This window comes from Somniosus microcephalus, chromosome 17 (assembly GCF_052327205.1).
Source record: "Somniosus microcephalus isolate GS21.2 chromosome 17, FLI_Smic_1.0, whole genome shotgun sequence".
In the NCBI taxonomy this organism is placed as follows: domain Eukaryota; kingdom Metazoa; phylum Chordata; class Chondrichthyes; order Squaliformes; family Somniosidae; genus Somniosus; species Somniosus microcephalus.
Window position 1 is genome coordinate 30,781,810 of NC_141003.1, and position 12,924 is coordinate 30,794,733.

Consider the following 12,924-nt stretch of genomic DNA (forward strand, 5'->3'; position numbering starts at 1 on the left):
ATCTCGCTCCCCCCATACGCTGTCAGCGTGACGTTGGCTTTTAAACATCCTCTTTTCGGGTATCTATCTTCGCCCAAGTTTTCGGGGAAGATCCTCTGGTATAGGCTCAGTGGAAGGATGTTGCTCTGAGCTCCTGTGTCCAACTTTACTTTTAGATTGATGGTTGTGGGCTGTCCTTCGATCCTCTTTTTAATCTGGATGATAGTGTACCATTCTTTCTTTGGGGTGCTTTCCGCTCTGGACGTTTCGTGTAAGAGAACCTTTATGGTTTCAATGTTCAGAGCTTTGTCGTACCTGTAGTCTTTGTCATCTTGCTCACCCATGGTATGGATTTTGTTTTTCTTTTGTTGGTTCTGCTGTCCACCTCTGCTTTTGGTGTGTAGCCCCTCTCTGTTAGCTCTGCACATCTTTTGCCAGTGGTTTGCTTTACCACACATGTTGCAGCTTGTTCCATACGCTGGACATTTTCTTCTGTCTGTGTAGTCGTGTTGTCTTCCGCATTTTCTACATGTATTCTTCCCACTGTCATATACTTGTTTTTGTGTGCTGTGCTTTTCGCGCACTGCATCTACTCTGTGATCCGGTTCGGGAGTTGTCCGCACGTCAGCCGTATGAGTATTCAGCGTTTTCATCTGTTGTCTTGTGGCTTCGTGAGCCCTCGCTGTATCTATGGCTTCTGATATTTCGAGCTTTTCTTTTCCTATTAGTTCTTTTTGCACTTCTGTATGTGCTGATCCCCATATTAGTTGGTCTACCAGCCTTTCTTCTAGTTCCGTAAACTTGCATTTGCTGGCTTCGTTTTTTAATCTTGTCAGGAAATTGTCAGCCGTTTCACCAGGTTCATGTCTTAAGCTTTGGAATTTATACCTGTGTATGCGGTGGTTTGATTTAGGCTCGAGGTGGTTACTGAACTTTTCATAAATCTCCGTAGGGTTCGTTTTATCCTCTTCGGATAAACTCCAGCTGTTATAGAGATCTAAGCCTTTTTCTCCCGCCCACAGTAGAATGTAGCTGACTTTTTCCTCATTGGAGGAGCCTTTCAGGAAATTTTAAATGTAAGCTCGCATTTTTGCTTAAATTTCCAGAAAGCTTCCACGATATTGTCAGCTTCCCAGTTCATGATGGGGAGCATATTCGCGGTCAGTGCATTGGACGCCGCCATTTTAGCTGCCCGTACGATTCGCGGTTAAAACGCTGCAGAGTTTACTTTTAAATTTCTTTCTTTAATCTGATATCGTTTTTATTTGCGTAAGTTTTACTCACTTATTCCTCTGCCACCATGTTATGTCTTCTAGCGCTTGTAGTGCTTTGTAAAGACGCCTCTGGACTCGGTAGTTTGTAATTATAAACTACTGTTTTATTTGAGTTGTAATGGCTGCCTGCCGCATGGTGCGGAGTGATATTTCCCAGTGCCTGTGCGGCGCCTGCGCACTACTTTCCCAGCATCGTAGTGCTGCTACACTTGATTTGAGTGTTAGTACACTTGTACAATGTAGTCCCAACATAACTATGTAACACAGCCCATCAAGCCCACTCCATGCAGAGCCCATGTCTGATTGTTCATTCATGGATTTCCTTCATACCACATGATCATCCCCTATTTTAAGGACCCCAAATGGTTGAACTTTATTCTTACAACGTTCCTGCTTTTCTCTAACCTTCCAGGAACCTTGTGTATGTGTGTCCAATTATGAACACCCTTCTTTTGCCTAAGCAGCCCACAATCCATCTAGTCAATTTGGGAACTATTCTGTGAGCTTCCTTACTAGCTTGGCATGAGGAGTTTTGTCAAATGCCTCTTGAAAATCCAAGTACATATGCCAATGCGATTACCCACAGCCAAAAATATGTGAGATGGGGTCCCCTGGATAATGTGACTGGACCACCCGAACAGCTATCTCTCGCTGCGCAAATCACGTTTGGAATGTTTGATGAAGCAGAGACCCCAATTAAAAAAAAAATTAAAATCCCCGCCCAATGCCATGCTCACCACCCTTCTTCTCTCAACCTATGTCCCTCCCCACACACCAGAAAACCCTGCCAACAATCCACAGGCAGTCAAAATACATTGACAGCTACCACCTGAAGCTCACTCCCCAACACTCTTGATTCCTGCCTGGTGTGCCATGTTTATCATGTTATCGACAGGTCAGCTCATTCTTGCACAGGTTCTTAGGGCACCTGAACAGCCCTGGCACCGGCAGCATTGCTCAGCTGCATATTATCAACCCCGTGGAGTGCATCAGGCAACACCCTCCAAAGTAGAGAAGTTATGTGCAGAGCGAGAATAAAACTGATGGAAGATTTCCCTGACAAAAACTTTCACAACTGTATCACACTTACAGCGCACAATTAGTTTGCCTGATAACAACACTGTCAACTCTGTTTCTCTTCTACAGCAGTGAAAATACTTTAAAATAGATGGTCTTGACTATGTGCCAAAGTCACTCTCCTGAAAGGGTGAACTTCCCGTGGTTGTTTCTTGTTAATTTTGCAGCAGTGCAATCCATCGTTCTGGGAAAATCCCAGTAACACAATCCCAATTGTTAAGTGTCAAATCATTTTGCCCTCTTGCATTACCTGATGACAGTTGCTTCTGTGGTAAAGTGATCCCCAATAAGAACTTCTCTTATCATTCCAGGGTTGGGATGGTGTTCAGTAAGGCTGCGTATCTTAGATTCATGGACCTTTTTTTCCTCCCAATTGTCCACAGTGCCTGAAATTCAGGAAAATGACCACACATGAGATATAGGAATGAATCTTCCTCTGCCCCTTACACTTTATAATTTGTACTTGATTCTCATTTCTTTCTTAAAATATCTTAGAAAATAACTGCTTTGAATTAGTGCTTCCAGCGCAGAACTTCCTCCAACATGATCATGTATCATGAATTCAGGTCCTGGAGGTCAGTGTGCCCGAACTCCGATCAGACAAAGCTCTGTCAGGTGTGCTAATTTTCAGCAATATGGGAAAAACAATAATACAGGAACTCTCGTTTAAATGGCACCTAAATATCCAGAATTCTCTATTAACTGGCAAAATTCATACTCCGAAAACAACACCTCAATAACCGGAAATATTGCCAAGTCCGAGTCTCCCGCGGTGGCCGAGTTAGTCAGTGGGGGTAGTTCTCCAAACTGCCACTACTCGGCTTCTTGGCGCTGTCGGAAGTCAGAACACCTCAATAACAGGAGTCTGACTCTCCCGCGCTGCCGATAGTCTCTTCCGATTTACCAATAACGGGATACTGCACATTTCTTGATTTTTTTTTTTGTTTGTTAAAAATAGCCTCGGTAGATAACCCTCTCCGCCATCCGGAATTTTTAATCAACCGGCACCATCCCGGTGCCGGATACCAAAGAGGTTCCTGTAATTGATTTTTGATCTTACTTCTCATCAACTATTGTAAAAATATTGCCTGACCTTGGTTATACTTCTGCTTCTGATTAACATACGAGTGACAATGAACAAAAGAAGAGAAATACCTGCTCCATATCATTCTATATCACTTGATTTTAGAAGGCGCATTGCAATAGTTGTCCCTTCTATTGTCTGGTAAGTTCAATTTTAGAAATATAGGGGGGAAAATTCGGTTCTTTGCGCCACCCATTAGCACCTAAAGAGGTCGAGAAGTGGGGCGCTAACCAACTAGCGCCCGGGCGCAGCGAACCCTGCGCCTCTTCCCAAATTGAGCAGACATTTAGCGCCGGTGCTAAACCGTTGTGCCCGCTCACCGGCGCACGCAGATCATGACGTCATTTCAGTGAGCAACGCCGTTGGGGCACCCCAGACCGGAAATTCAGTGGCGCCCCCCTTGTTAGCGCCAGGCGCTAACAAGGACAGGTTACCTTGAACGTTTTCCAGTCGCTGTCGGGCTGGGGCAGCGCTATTTAAAGGGAACTCTTCCTGGATTATTAGTGGTAGCCATTTTTGGACCACACCTTCTGTGAGAGAGAGAGTTGCTCAGAGACAAACGGAGAGCCATTTCTGCAGTGAGCCAGCGCTGGCTGAGGAACTTTAGCCTTCTGAACATTACTTTGCAGTTGGTAAGCTTCTCAACCGGCATAACTTTCAGTGCGCACTTTCTATGGGGGCTGCATTGGATGGGAACGTCGTCCTTCTCAATCATATTGACAGAGCACAGAGATGCAGGGATAGAGTGGCAGGCATGGCCAGACGGAGGAGGGCCTACAGACGTCGGCACATGAGACCTTACGCTGCCAGGGTTTTCCACCAACAGTTTTCATACATCAACATGTCGGAGGAGCAGTGTTTCCGAAGGCTGCGCTTCAGTAAGGAAGTGGTCACTGAGCTCTGCCACCTGCTTCAGCCAGATCTGCAGCCTCAACTAAGGTGCAGGACATCTCTGTCGGTGGCTGTGAAGATCACTGTGGCTCTAAACTTCTATGCCAGCGGCTCCTTTCAGGCCGCTACTGGGGACATTGCCAACATCTCACAGTTCGCGGTGCATTGCTGCATCCGTCAAGTGACTAATGCCCTCTTTAAAAGGAGACAGCAGTACATCTCCTTCCCAAAGACCCCGGACAAGCAGCGAGAGCACGCAGAGGGCTTCGCAAGGATAGCGGGCTTCCCCGTGGTGCAGGGCGCCATTGACTGCACGCATGTGGCTTTACGGGCGCCTCTAGAGAATGCAACCGAAAGGGGTTCCATTCTTTGAATGTGCAGCTGGTCTGTGACCACCGACAGCTGATACTCGCTGTCAATGCCCACTTCCCAGGCAACAGCCACGACGCCTTCATCCTGTGCCAAACTTCTGTGGCAGACCTTTTCAAAGCCCCGGCTCACCCAGGAGGCTGGCTTCTCGGGGACACGGGCTATCCTCTGTGCCCCTGGCTGATGACCCCGCTCTGTTCACCCAGCACCCCTGCTGAAGAACGTTACAATGAGAGCCATCAAGCGACCAGGAACATCATTGAGCACACAATTGGCGTGCTGAAGCAACGGTTCCGCTGTCTGGACCATTCCGGGGGAGCCCTTCAGTACTCACCAGAGCGAGTCTCTCACTTTGTGGTTGTGTGTTGCATGCTGCATAACCTGGCAATCCTCAGGACCCAGCCAATGCCACCAGACATTGAAGCACCAGCAGAGGAGGAGGAGGAGGAGCAGCAGCACCAAGACGGGAGGGAGGCACAAACTGCAAGGGCCGTCCGTCAGAGGCTTATAGCAAGTCGCTTCTAGGCCCCTCTGAGGGAATGCTTTCTGCCAGTCCAAGAACATGAATGGAACCGTTCTGCTACCCCTAAGCCGGTCAAGGCAACAATTAGTGCAAAGAACAGACATGGACATTGTGAATAAATAAACTTCTTTATTTAACAAAATGTGTATCCTTCCCGCATGACAAAGCAATGGAAACAAACAGCAAAACAAACAGGCTGCCACATAACTGTCTCTCACACCCTGGAGACAATGTCCAAAACATAACTGTCTCTCACACCCTGGAGACAATGTCCAAAACATAACTGTCTCTCACACCCTGGAGACAATGTCCAAAACATAACCAACATTCAGACCAGCATCCTCGGCCTTGAATGAAAGAAATAACATAATTTAGCAGCACCTTCTACTTTTTGCCCCTCGATGGTGATCTGCTTTCCTTGCGGAATTGCCCCCTTTCCGCCCTGCAGCTCCTCCGTAGTGGGATCCCAGTGGCTGCAGCAAGGCTGGGGGAGGCCTGCTGACTGTCTGAAACTGAGACCGCAGATGCCCTTGAGGTACGGCCTGGACCAGCTCTGGGCCTGGAGGGCCCAGCTGCTGACTGCTCCAACTCCGCATGGGCGGAAGCAGTCTGTCCTACAGGTGGTGGCAGCTGCAGTGGAGAAGTGCCAGTGGTGGCATCAGGAATGCTGTCATCCTGAGAGCGGACAGCAGCTCCCTGGTTGGCTGACACACTGGCAGTCTGACGGGGTAGCACCGCAGAATGCGCAGCAATCGGCTGGTGCACAGATTGCTGGCCTGCTGTGGCGCGGCGAGGGCCCCGGGGAATCCTGCCCGATCCAGCGAGGGTGGCAGCAGTCAGTGTTCACGTGGCCTCAATCTGCGTCTGCATGAAACCAGCCACTGACTGCGTGGCAGCACTTGTGTGGCAGGTGCCAGTGCTTCGCTGAAGGCCTGGAGAATCCTTGCCAGTGCTGCGCCGAAGTCCTGCACACTCCTTGCCTGTGCTGCGCCGAAGTCCTGGACACTCCTTGCCAGTGTCTCAATGGAGTTGGGCATCCTTGCCACTGCAGCCATGAGCTCAGTGTGCCTCAGCCCAGCCTGGGCGCTCATTTCTGCGAGGGCACGCACCTCTTCTGCGCTCTGTGCAGCAGCACTCGCGGCCCGACTCGCCCTCCGGGCCGCTGGGTCCTGGAGCTGCATCCTCCTCAGACCATTCCCCCCTGGTTCCCCTCCAGGGAAGGCATCTCCCCAGTCTGGACATGGGCTGGCTCGCCTGAGGGTGGTACGGATGGTCCGGCTTCCTCCTCCTCATCGCCTCCAGAGTCACTCGCACTGGCAGCTTGAGGGCCCGCCTCCCGAGCTGGTGATGCAGCATCTGAAAGCAGGGAGGTTCAAGAGTGGCTTTAGCGAAAGGACAGGGTGGCAGCAAGGGATGCATGAGTGCTGCAATGCTCTGAGTTGGCTCGAGAGTGAAAAAGCATGCTGGTGTGGGGAACAAGTGGAAGGAGAGAGGTCAAAAAAGTAATGACCTTACCATTGCTGTCCACAATGGGGTCGGCATCTCGAGAGGCGACGGGGCCAATCATCCGGCTTGCCACAATCCGGTGGACTCGCTCCTCCAGGTCTGTGAGGGTCTGCAGGTGAGGCCGGCCTCCTCCGGTCCGATGCTATTTCCTTCTATTATTGGCCAGCTTGGCCTGCAAGAGAAAGGACGCGGTGTGATGAAACCTGCAGCCATGATCTGGGATAACATGCCTCCCATGGTCGATTAGCCCTTACATTATGCTGCCCTGATCTGGGATGACATGCCTCCCATGGTCGATTAGCCCTTACATTATGCACAGAGCTGAATGTGCGTGTGTGTTTCCAGAAAGGGCCATGGGTGCTGGATGACAGCTGGCCATTGGGGCTTTGCACACCCTCTGCCCATAAAGTGAGGTCCAGATGGAGGGATGAAGATGATTCTGAAAAAGGCACTCACCCTGACGACCCGAGTGAGGTCGTTGAACTTCTTCCTGCATTGCACAGGAGTCCTGGGAACCATGCTGCTGGAGGTGACTCTGTTGGAAACCTCCCTCCAAGCTCTGCGATAGTCGCTGTGTTGAGGCCTCCTGCCATTCTCTGGGTAGAGCACAGATCACCTGCTCCACCGCGCCAACCAGAGCATCCAATGCCCCCTCGCTGAAGCGCTGCACTCTCTCCCTGGCCCTCTCCATAATCATGAAGTTGTTGACGCCACAGGTAGGTTACCGCTGAGTTTGAGGCCTATGAGGCACAGGGTGCGGCTGGAGATGATAATCGATCCGCCCCTTTAAGAGCTGGCCGGTGCCAGCGTGTCTGGCTGAAATCGATAATTGACAGCACCTGCGCTGCGCGCGCCCACGGAGAAATTGCGTCGCGCCGCCGGGTTAGCGCCTTAAGACTGTCGTGCAGCGCCTGATTTAGCGCCGCAATCACCTTCAGGGGCGTAGCTACCCAATATCGCTCGAGGTGGTGATAAATTGCGCCTGGTGCTAAACTTTGCGCACCACCAATACTAGCGCCCCAAATGGGGCGATACCGAATTTCTCCCCCATAGGCTTTTCAATATTGGGCCGTATTTTCTGATTCGAGGCTTCCTGCGTGTGGAGGCCTCCGATCTGGAAAAATCTATGAACTTATCTGAGGGCTCCCGAGACGCCTATACTTCTGATCCTGGGCCTCTCCACAGTCGAAATGCGCAGGGCCTCATATCCCAGGGGCGCAGGTGGTTCGCAAGCGTCCCTGGGATCACGTGGGCCAGGCGAGCCAATGAAAGAAGGGAATCTCCCTTCATACACTTGACAGATAGACCTGTCAAATATATGAATGGAGATCACCCCCCGCCCTTAAAACATAGTAAAACGTTAAATACATTTTTTTTTAAATCACTTTTAAAAATTAGTTGAAATTACAGTAAATTAAATATTTTAAACAAAAATGTAATTTTTTGAAAAAAATAATTGAAGTTTTTTACGGGCTTAAATAAACTTACCTTTTTAAAAGTATTTTAAAATTATAAATGAGTGAAGAAATTTTTTTTTAAACTTTTTTTTCAACTCTTATGCTGTTAAAAGCAGGCCTTATGCCTGCTTTTACCAGGTGTAAGATTTCTAAGGGTTTTCTACGGGCAGAGGGTCTCCAGAAAGCTGAACTCTCTGCCGCAGAGGCCCTTCTCCAGGGCAGGCGTCCGATCTGTCAAGAGCATTCTTGACAGCATTTCCGATGTCCTTATGGGTGTGTACACAGCTCGTACACCCGTAGGGATCAGAATATACGGGCCATTGTATTAAAAGTGGACAAATGCCAAATGCTGTTAAATTATACATATCAGAGATGTTGACGGTCATTAACAAGTAAGCTTCAGGTAGCAAAAGACCAGTGGGGAGACATGACTAAAATTTCATTTCTTAGTGATTAGCCTCAATCCTCTAAATTAAATTTCCACCAAGTGTAGATTAACAGTGAAGTGCCTGATTTGATCATTTGGCCGATAAGAATATGTTACTCTGAATACACAAAATTTCAAGGTGAATTGCTTCAATGAAGGTGACAGAATAAAAGGCCAGTACAATTGAAAAAAAACAATTATCCAATAGGGGCATCCAACTGAAAGTTTACTTAGACTAGATAGGAAAGAACTGTGGCTTATTAAATCCTTAAGACATGCAAAATGTGTCACAACCAATTCATTAGTTTTGAACCGTAGTCAATTTTATTATGTAGGCAATCACAGCGGCCAATTTGCACATAGTAAGATTCTACAATCAGCTGATAGGATGAATGGCCAGTTAGTAGGTCTGATTTTCCAAATGTGTGTTCCCAGCAGGCAGCCTCACACATTGGGAACGTTTATTGGGAAATTGCAGGTGTGTCCCCAGGATTTTCTGCACATTTGAAAAACTGACCCTAATATGTTTTTGATAGTCGTGGTGAGGGAGGAATGTTGGCCAGGATACCAGGAAAGCTCCATGTTCTTTTTGGAATAGTGTCATGGTACATTTCACATCCACCCGAACATCGAGATGGGGGTCACAGGTTAATGTTGCATCTCAAAGATTATGTGCTCAATTTCTGGAGTGCGACTTGAACCCACGATATTCTGACTCAGAGGGAAGAGTCTTACCAACTCAGCAAAGCAGACAAGACAATTGTACAGTGCAATCATGATGCAATTTAAAATCTAAAATAGAACCAGGTTTTGACGAGCTTAGTGTTTCCCCCTTGATCCAGTCATTCCCATTAAGGAAACATTATAAAATGTATCAGCTGTGAGTCTCTGGTAGAACAATTGACACATTTTTGGCTCATCAAGGTAAGAGATGTCATATCTGGGGAGTGGAAGGTACTTCTACTTTATGTAACATTGTTAGCATTATGCTGGTTCTGGCCAAATACAGAATAGGGCTCTTTCTACTCTACCCCAATTATGGGATTTACAGTCGGATGCAGTGAAATAAGACCTTACCACCTGCAGGAATAAAACAGCAACCTTCTGCAACAGTAAATCCTTCAATTTAATATATTATGTTAATGTGGGCAACGTTCAGGATTTTTGGAGAAGAAATTCCTCCGTGTGCCATTTGTAACTAATTGCGACTTATGTTTCAAGATTAAAATCACATACTGTTGCCACTGACCCACGCAGTCAGTTCACCAGCCAGCACGCAGCACAAGATATCAGTGACAGCAGCAACACTACTTGAAAAGGAGAAATTTGCAGGGTTATGGGGAAAGAACTGGGGAGTGGGACTAATTGGATCGCTCTTTCAAAGGGCTGGCACAGGCACGATGGTCCGAATGGCCTCCTTCTGTGCTGTAAGATTCTATGAGCAGTTGATTCACTTTGTGGCTACTGATCAGTCACCTCTTCTCTAGACAGTGGGTCTTTTGGTTTGAATTGGAAACAATTGTTTCAAACAAAACCATTTTTAAAGGTGTGTTTACATTACAACATTAACATTGTTGTAAAACAGTTTCCACTTCGCAATGATGCTATAGTTGCCGTATTAATCCAGAGTGGTAACCTGATCTGATCGCGGAGCGAAGCACTGAGACTCCCTGAGGGAGGCAGTCTCACACACCTTGGGCTTGACACAGTAAAGAATGTAACTGCGTTGCGGTGTCACCGAAGTTTACAAAGTACACAGGGACCTCTTGGGTCTCCTAACCTGAATCTGACATTCTCTCTCATGACCCCCAAAATCTGGCAGACTCCTGTCGTAACGTTGGTGGGGGTATCGCCAGGATGGCTGGCACCTGTGCCAGGACCCAATTACAAGGCCAGACTGTCTTGTCAAGTTTCAACATGCTGCAGGATCAGTTTGAGAACCATAACAAAGGGCTTCAACAACCTCATTGCGTCGCAAAAGCATGAATACATTTCTAAGAATGCTTTGATGATTTCACCAGACTCAGTTCACAGAAGAACTATCCCCCAATCATGTTTGATCCTATCCTTTCAGAATATCAATGCTACTGTGTCCAATTTCAACATTTAGTTGATTCTTAAATAAGTCCAACATCCTGGTCCCAACCACTGGCCCTGGCAACCTTTTCCAGGTGTTGATCACTCTCTATTTAAAGAGATACTTCCCACTGTCTGTCCCAAATTCCCCTTCACAACAGTCCCCCTGTGTCCTCTGCTGCCCTGGTCAATCTGAAAGTATTGTTCCAACATTACTTTTTCTATCCCATTCAGTGTAAAAAATGTAAACTTATTGCAATTTTTACATTTACAATGTTTTCACACACTCTGGAAATTATCCAGAGACACTGTCATTGTAAAATCAGTGATGGGGTCAGCCTTGGCTCAGTGTTAGCATCTCGCCTCTGAGTTAAAAGGTCATGGGTTCACGTACCACTCCAGAGGCATGGGCACATAATATAAGCTCACGCTACAGTGCTGTCGGAGGTGCCATCTTTAAGTGAGAGGTTAAACCAAGACCCCGTCTACCCACTCAGGTGGATGTAAAAAAAATTCAATGGCACTATTTCAAAGATAGGCAGGGGAGTTCTCCTGCACAATATTTGCCCCTCAATCAACATCACTAAAAACAGATTATCTGGTCATTATCTCAATGCTGTTTGTGGGAGCTTGCTGTGCGCAAATTGGCTGCCATGTTTCGTACATTACAACAGTGACTACACTTCAAAAGTACTTCATAATAATAATAATAATAATCAACTTTATTGTCATTGTTGGTGCACAAGTGCAGTACAACGAAATGTAGGCTTGCGGCTCCCGAGAGTGTACATTTAGATTAAGACATTTAAACATTCAACATACATTTGTCTTGTAATACATTAACATAAACATAACCATAATAAAGTGCATTGGCAGATGTGCAGGCTTTAGAGTTTATTTGTGGAGTTCAGTAGGATGACAGCCCTGGGAAAGAAGCTGTTCCTAAATCTGGTCGTTCGGGTGCGAATGCATCTGTAGCATCTCCCAGATGGCAGGAGGGCGAACAGACTGTGGCTGGGGTGGGTAGGGTCTTTGATGGTGGTCCGTGACCTCCGTAAACAGCGTTTCTGGTATATGTGCTCTATGGTCGGTAGCCGGGTGCCGGTAATGCGTTGGGCAGTTTTGACTACCCGCTGCAGGGCTTTCTGGTCATAGTAGCTACAGCTGCCATACCATACTGTGATACAGTTCGTCAGGATGCTCTCTATTGTGCAGCGGTAAAAGTTAGAGAGGATCAGGGGTGACAGGTTACATCTCTTCAGCCTCCTTAGGAAATATAGGTGCTGCTGGGCCTTCTTCACCAGAGAGGAGGTATTGAGGGACCAGGAGAGGTCTTCCGTGATGTGGACTCCGAGGAACTTAAAGCTGTCCACCCTTTCCACCACAGCCCCATGGATGTGGATGGGGACTTTGGGACATCCTGATGGCGTGCAAAGTATTTCTTTCTTTCTGGGAATGCACGTCCTCAGCGAACAGTAAAGAACGGGGTTGAAACATTAACTTGTTTGTGTGAAATTAGTTTGTCCAATATTTTAACTGAGGCATTAATCTATCAATTTGGTCTAAAGCCTCCATTAAAATAGCACACAGCAGAATTTTGTATTAAGGTGTTTGTTAATCATATCACACAAGCTGATTTCATAATATGTATCTATAGAACAAATAAAACAAATGTGCATTTGAATAATGGGAATTGAATTCTTGGCATCAACACACAGGTTCAGTTGCAAACAGTATTTTCAGTAAAGTGGTTCCCTTTGTCCTGTATTGTGTCCCAGTAATACCTGCAGTCACATAACAAAAGCCTCAGAATGTGTTAATTACCTCTTCATAAAAACAGGAATAGTTTATCTTGATCTCGTGACACGCACTGTATTGCTGGGCCTGCTAGTTCCCTTAGCAATGTGCTGTCAGCCATCTAATTACACCTTCTGCTGAAAGCAGGAGGTTTGCTATGGATATCACAGAGTGTGTTTTGTTTGGGTCGATATGTTAAGGTTTCCTACTTTTAGTAGACGTTTACGCTTGGCTGTGAGTGCAGCAAATGAAGAATTGTGCAGTTTTAAAAAAACTGAACTGTGCAGTGTTCTTGTAGCAATGGGAATTTTTCCTTCCTTGTCATCTGATCATGCCTGAATGAAGCAATACACTGCATGGAATGCTCCATTTTCCACAAGAAAATCTGGAGTGGAGAAAGGCCATTCAGCCCATCAAGCCCACTCCATCCAGAGCCCATGTCTGATTGTTTATTCATGGATTTC

At 46.9% G+C, this 12,924-nt stretch overlaps 1 long non-coding RNA gene across 4 annotated transcripts in view; it reads right to left on the reverse strand.

Annotated features, from left to right (window-relative positions):
- LOC147105612 (uncharacterized) overlaps positions 1-12,924 on the reverse strand; it is a 556,421-nt gene that overhangs the window by 114,987 nt on the left and 428,510 nt on the right. For all 4 annotated transcript variants that reach the window (XR_015081530.1, XR_015081529.1, XR_015081532.1 and 1 more), the window contains one exon: positions 2,581-2,716. This is a non-coding gene — a long non-coding RNA (uncharacterized LOC147105612). The remainder of the gene's footprint in view (positions 1-2,580; positions 2,717-12,924) is intronic.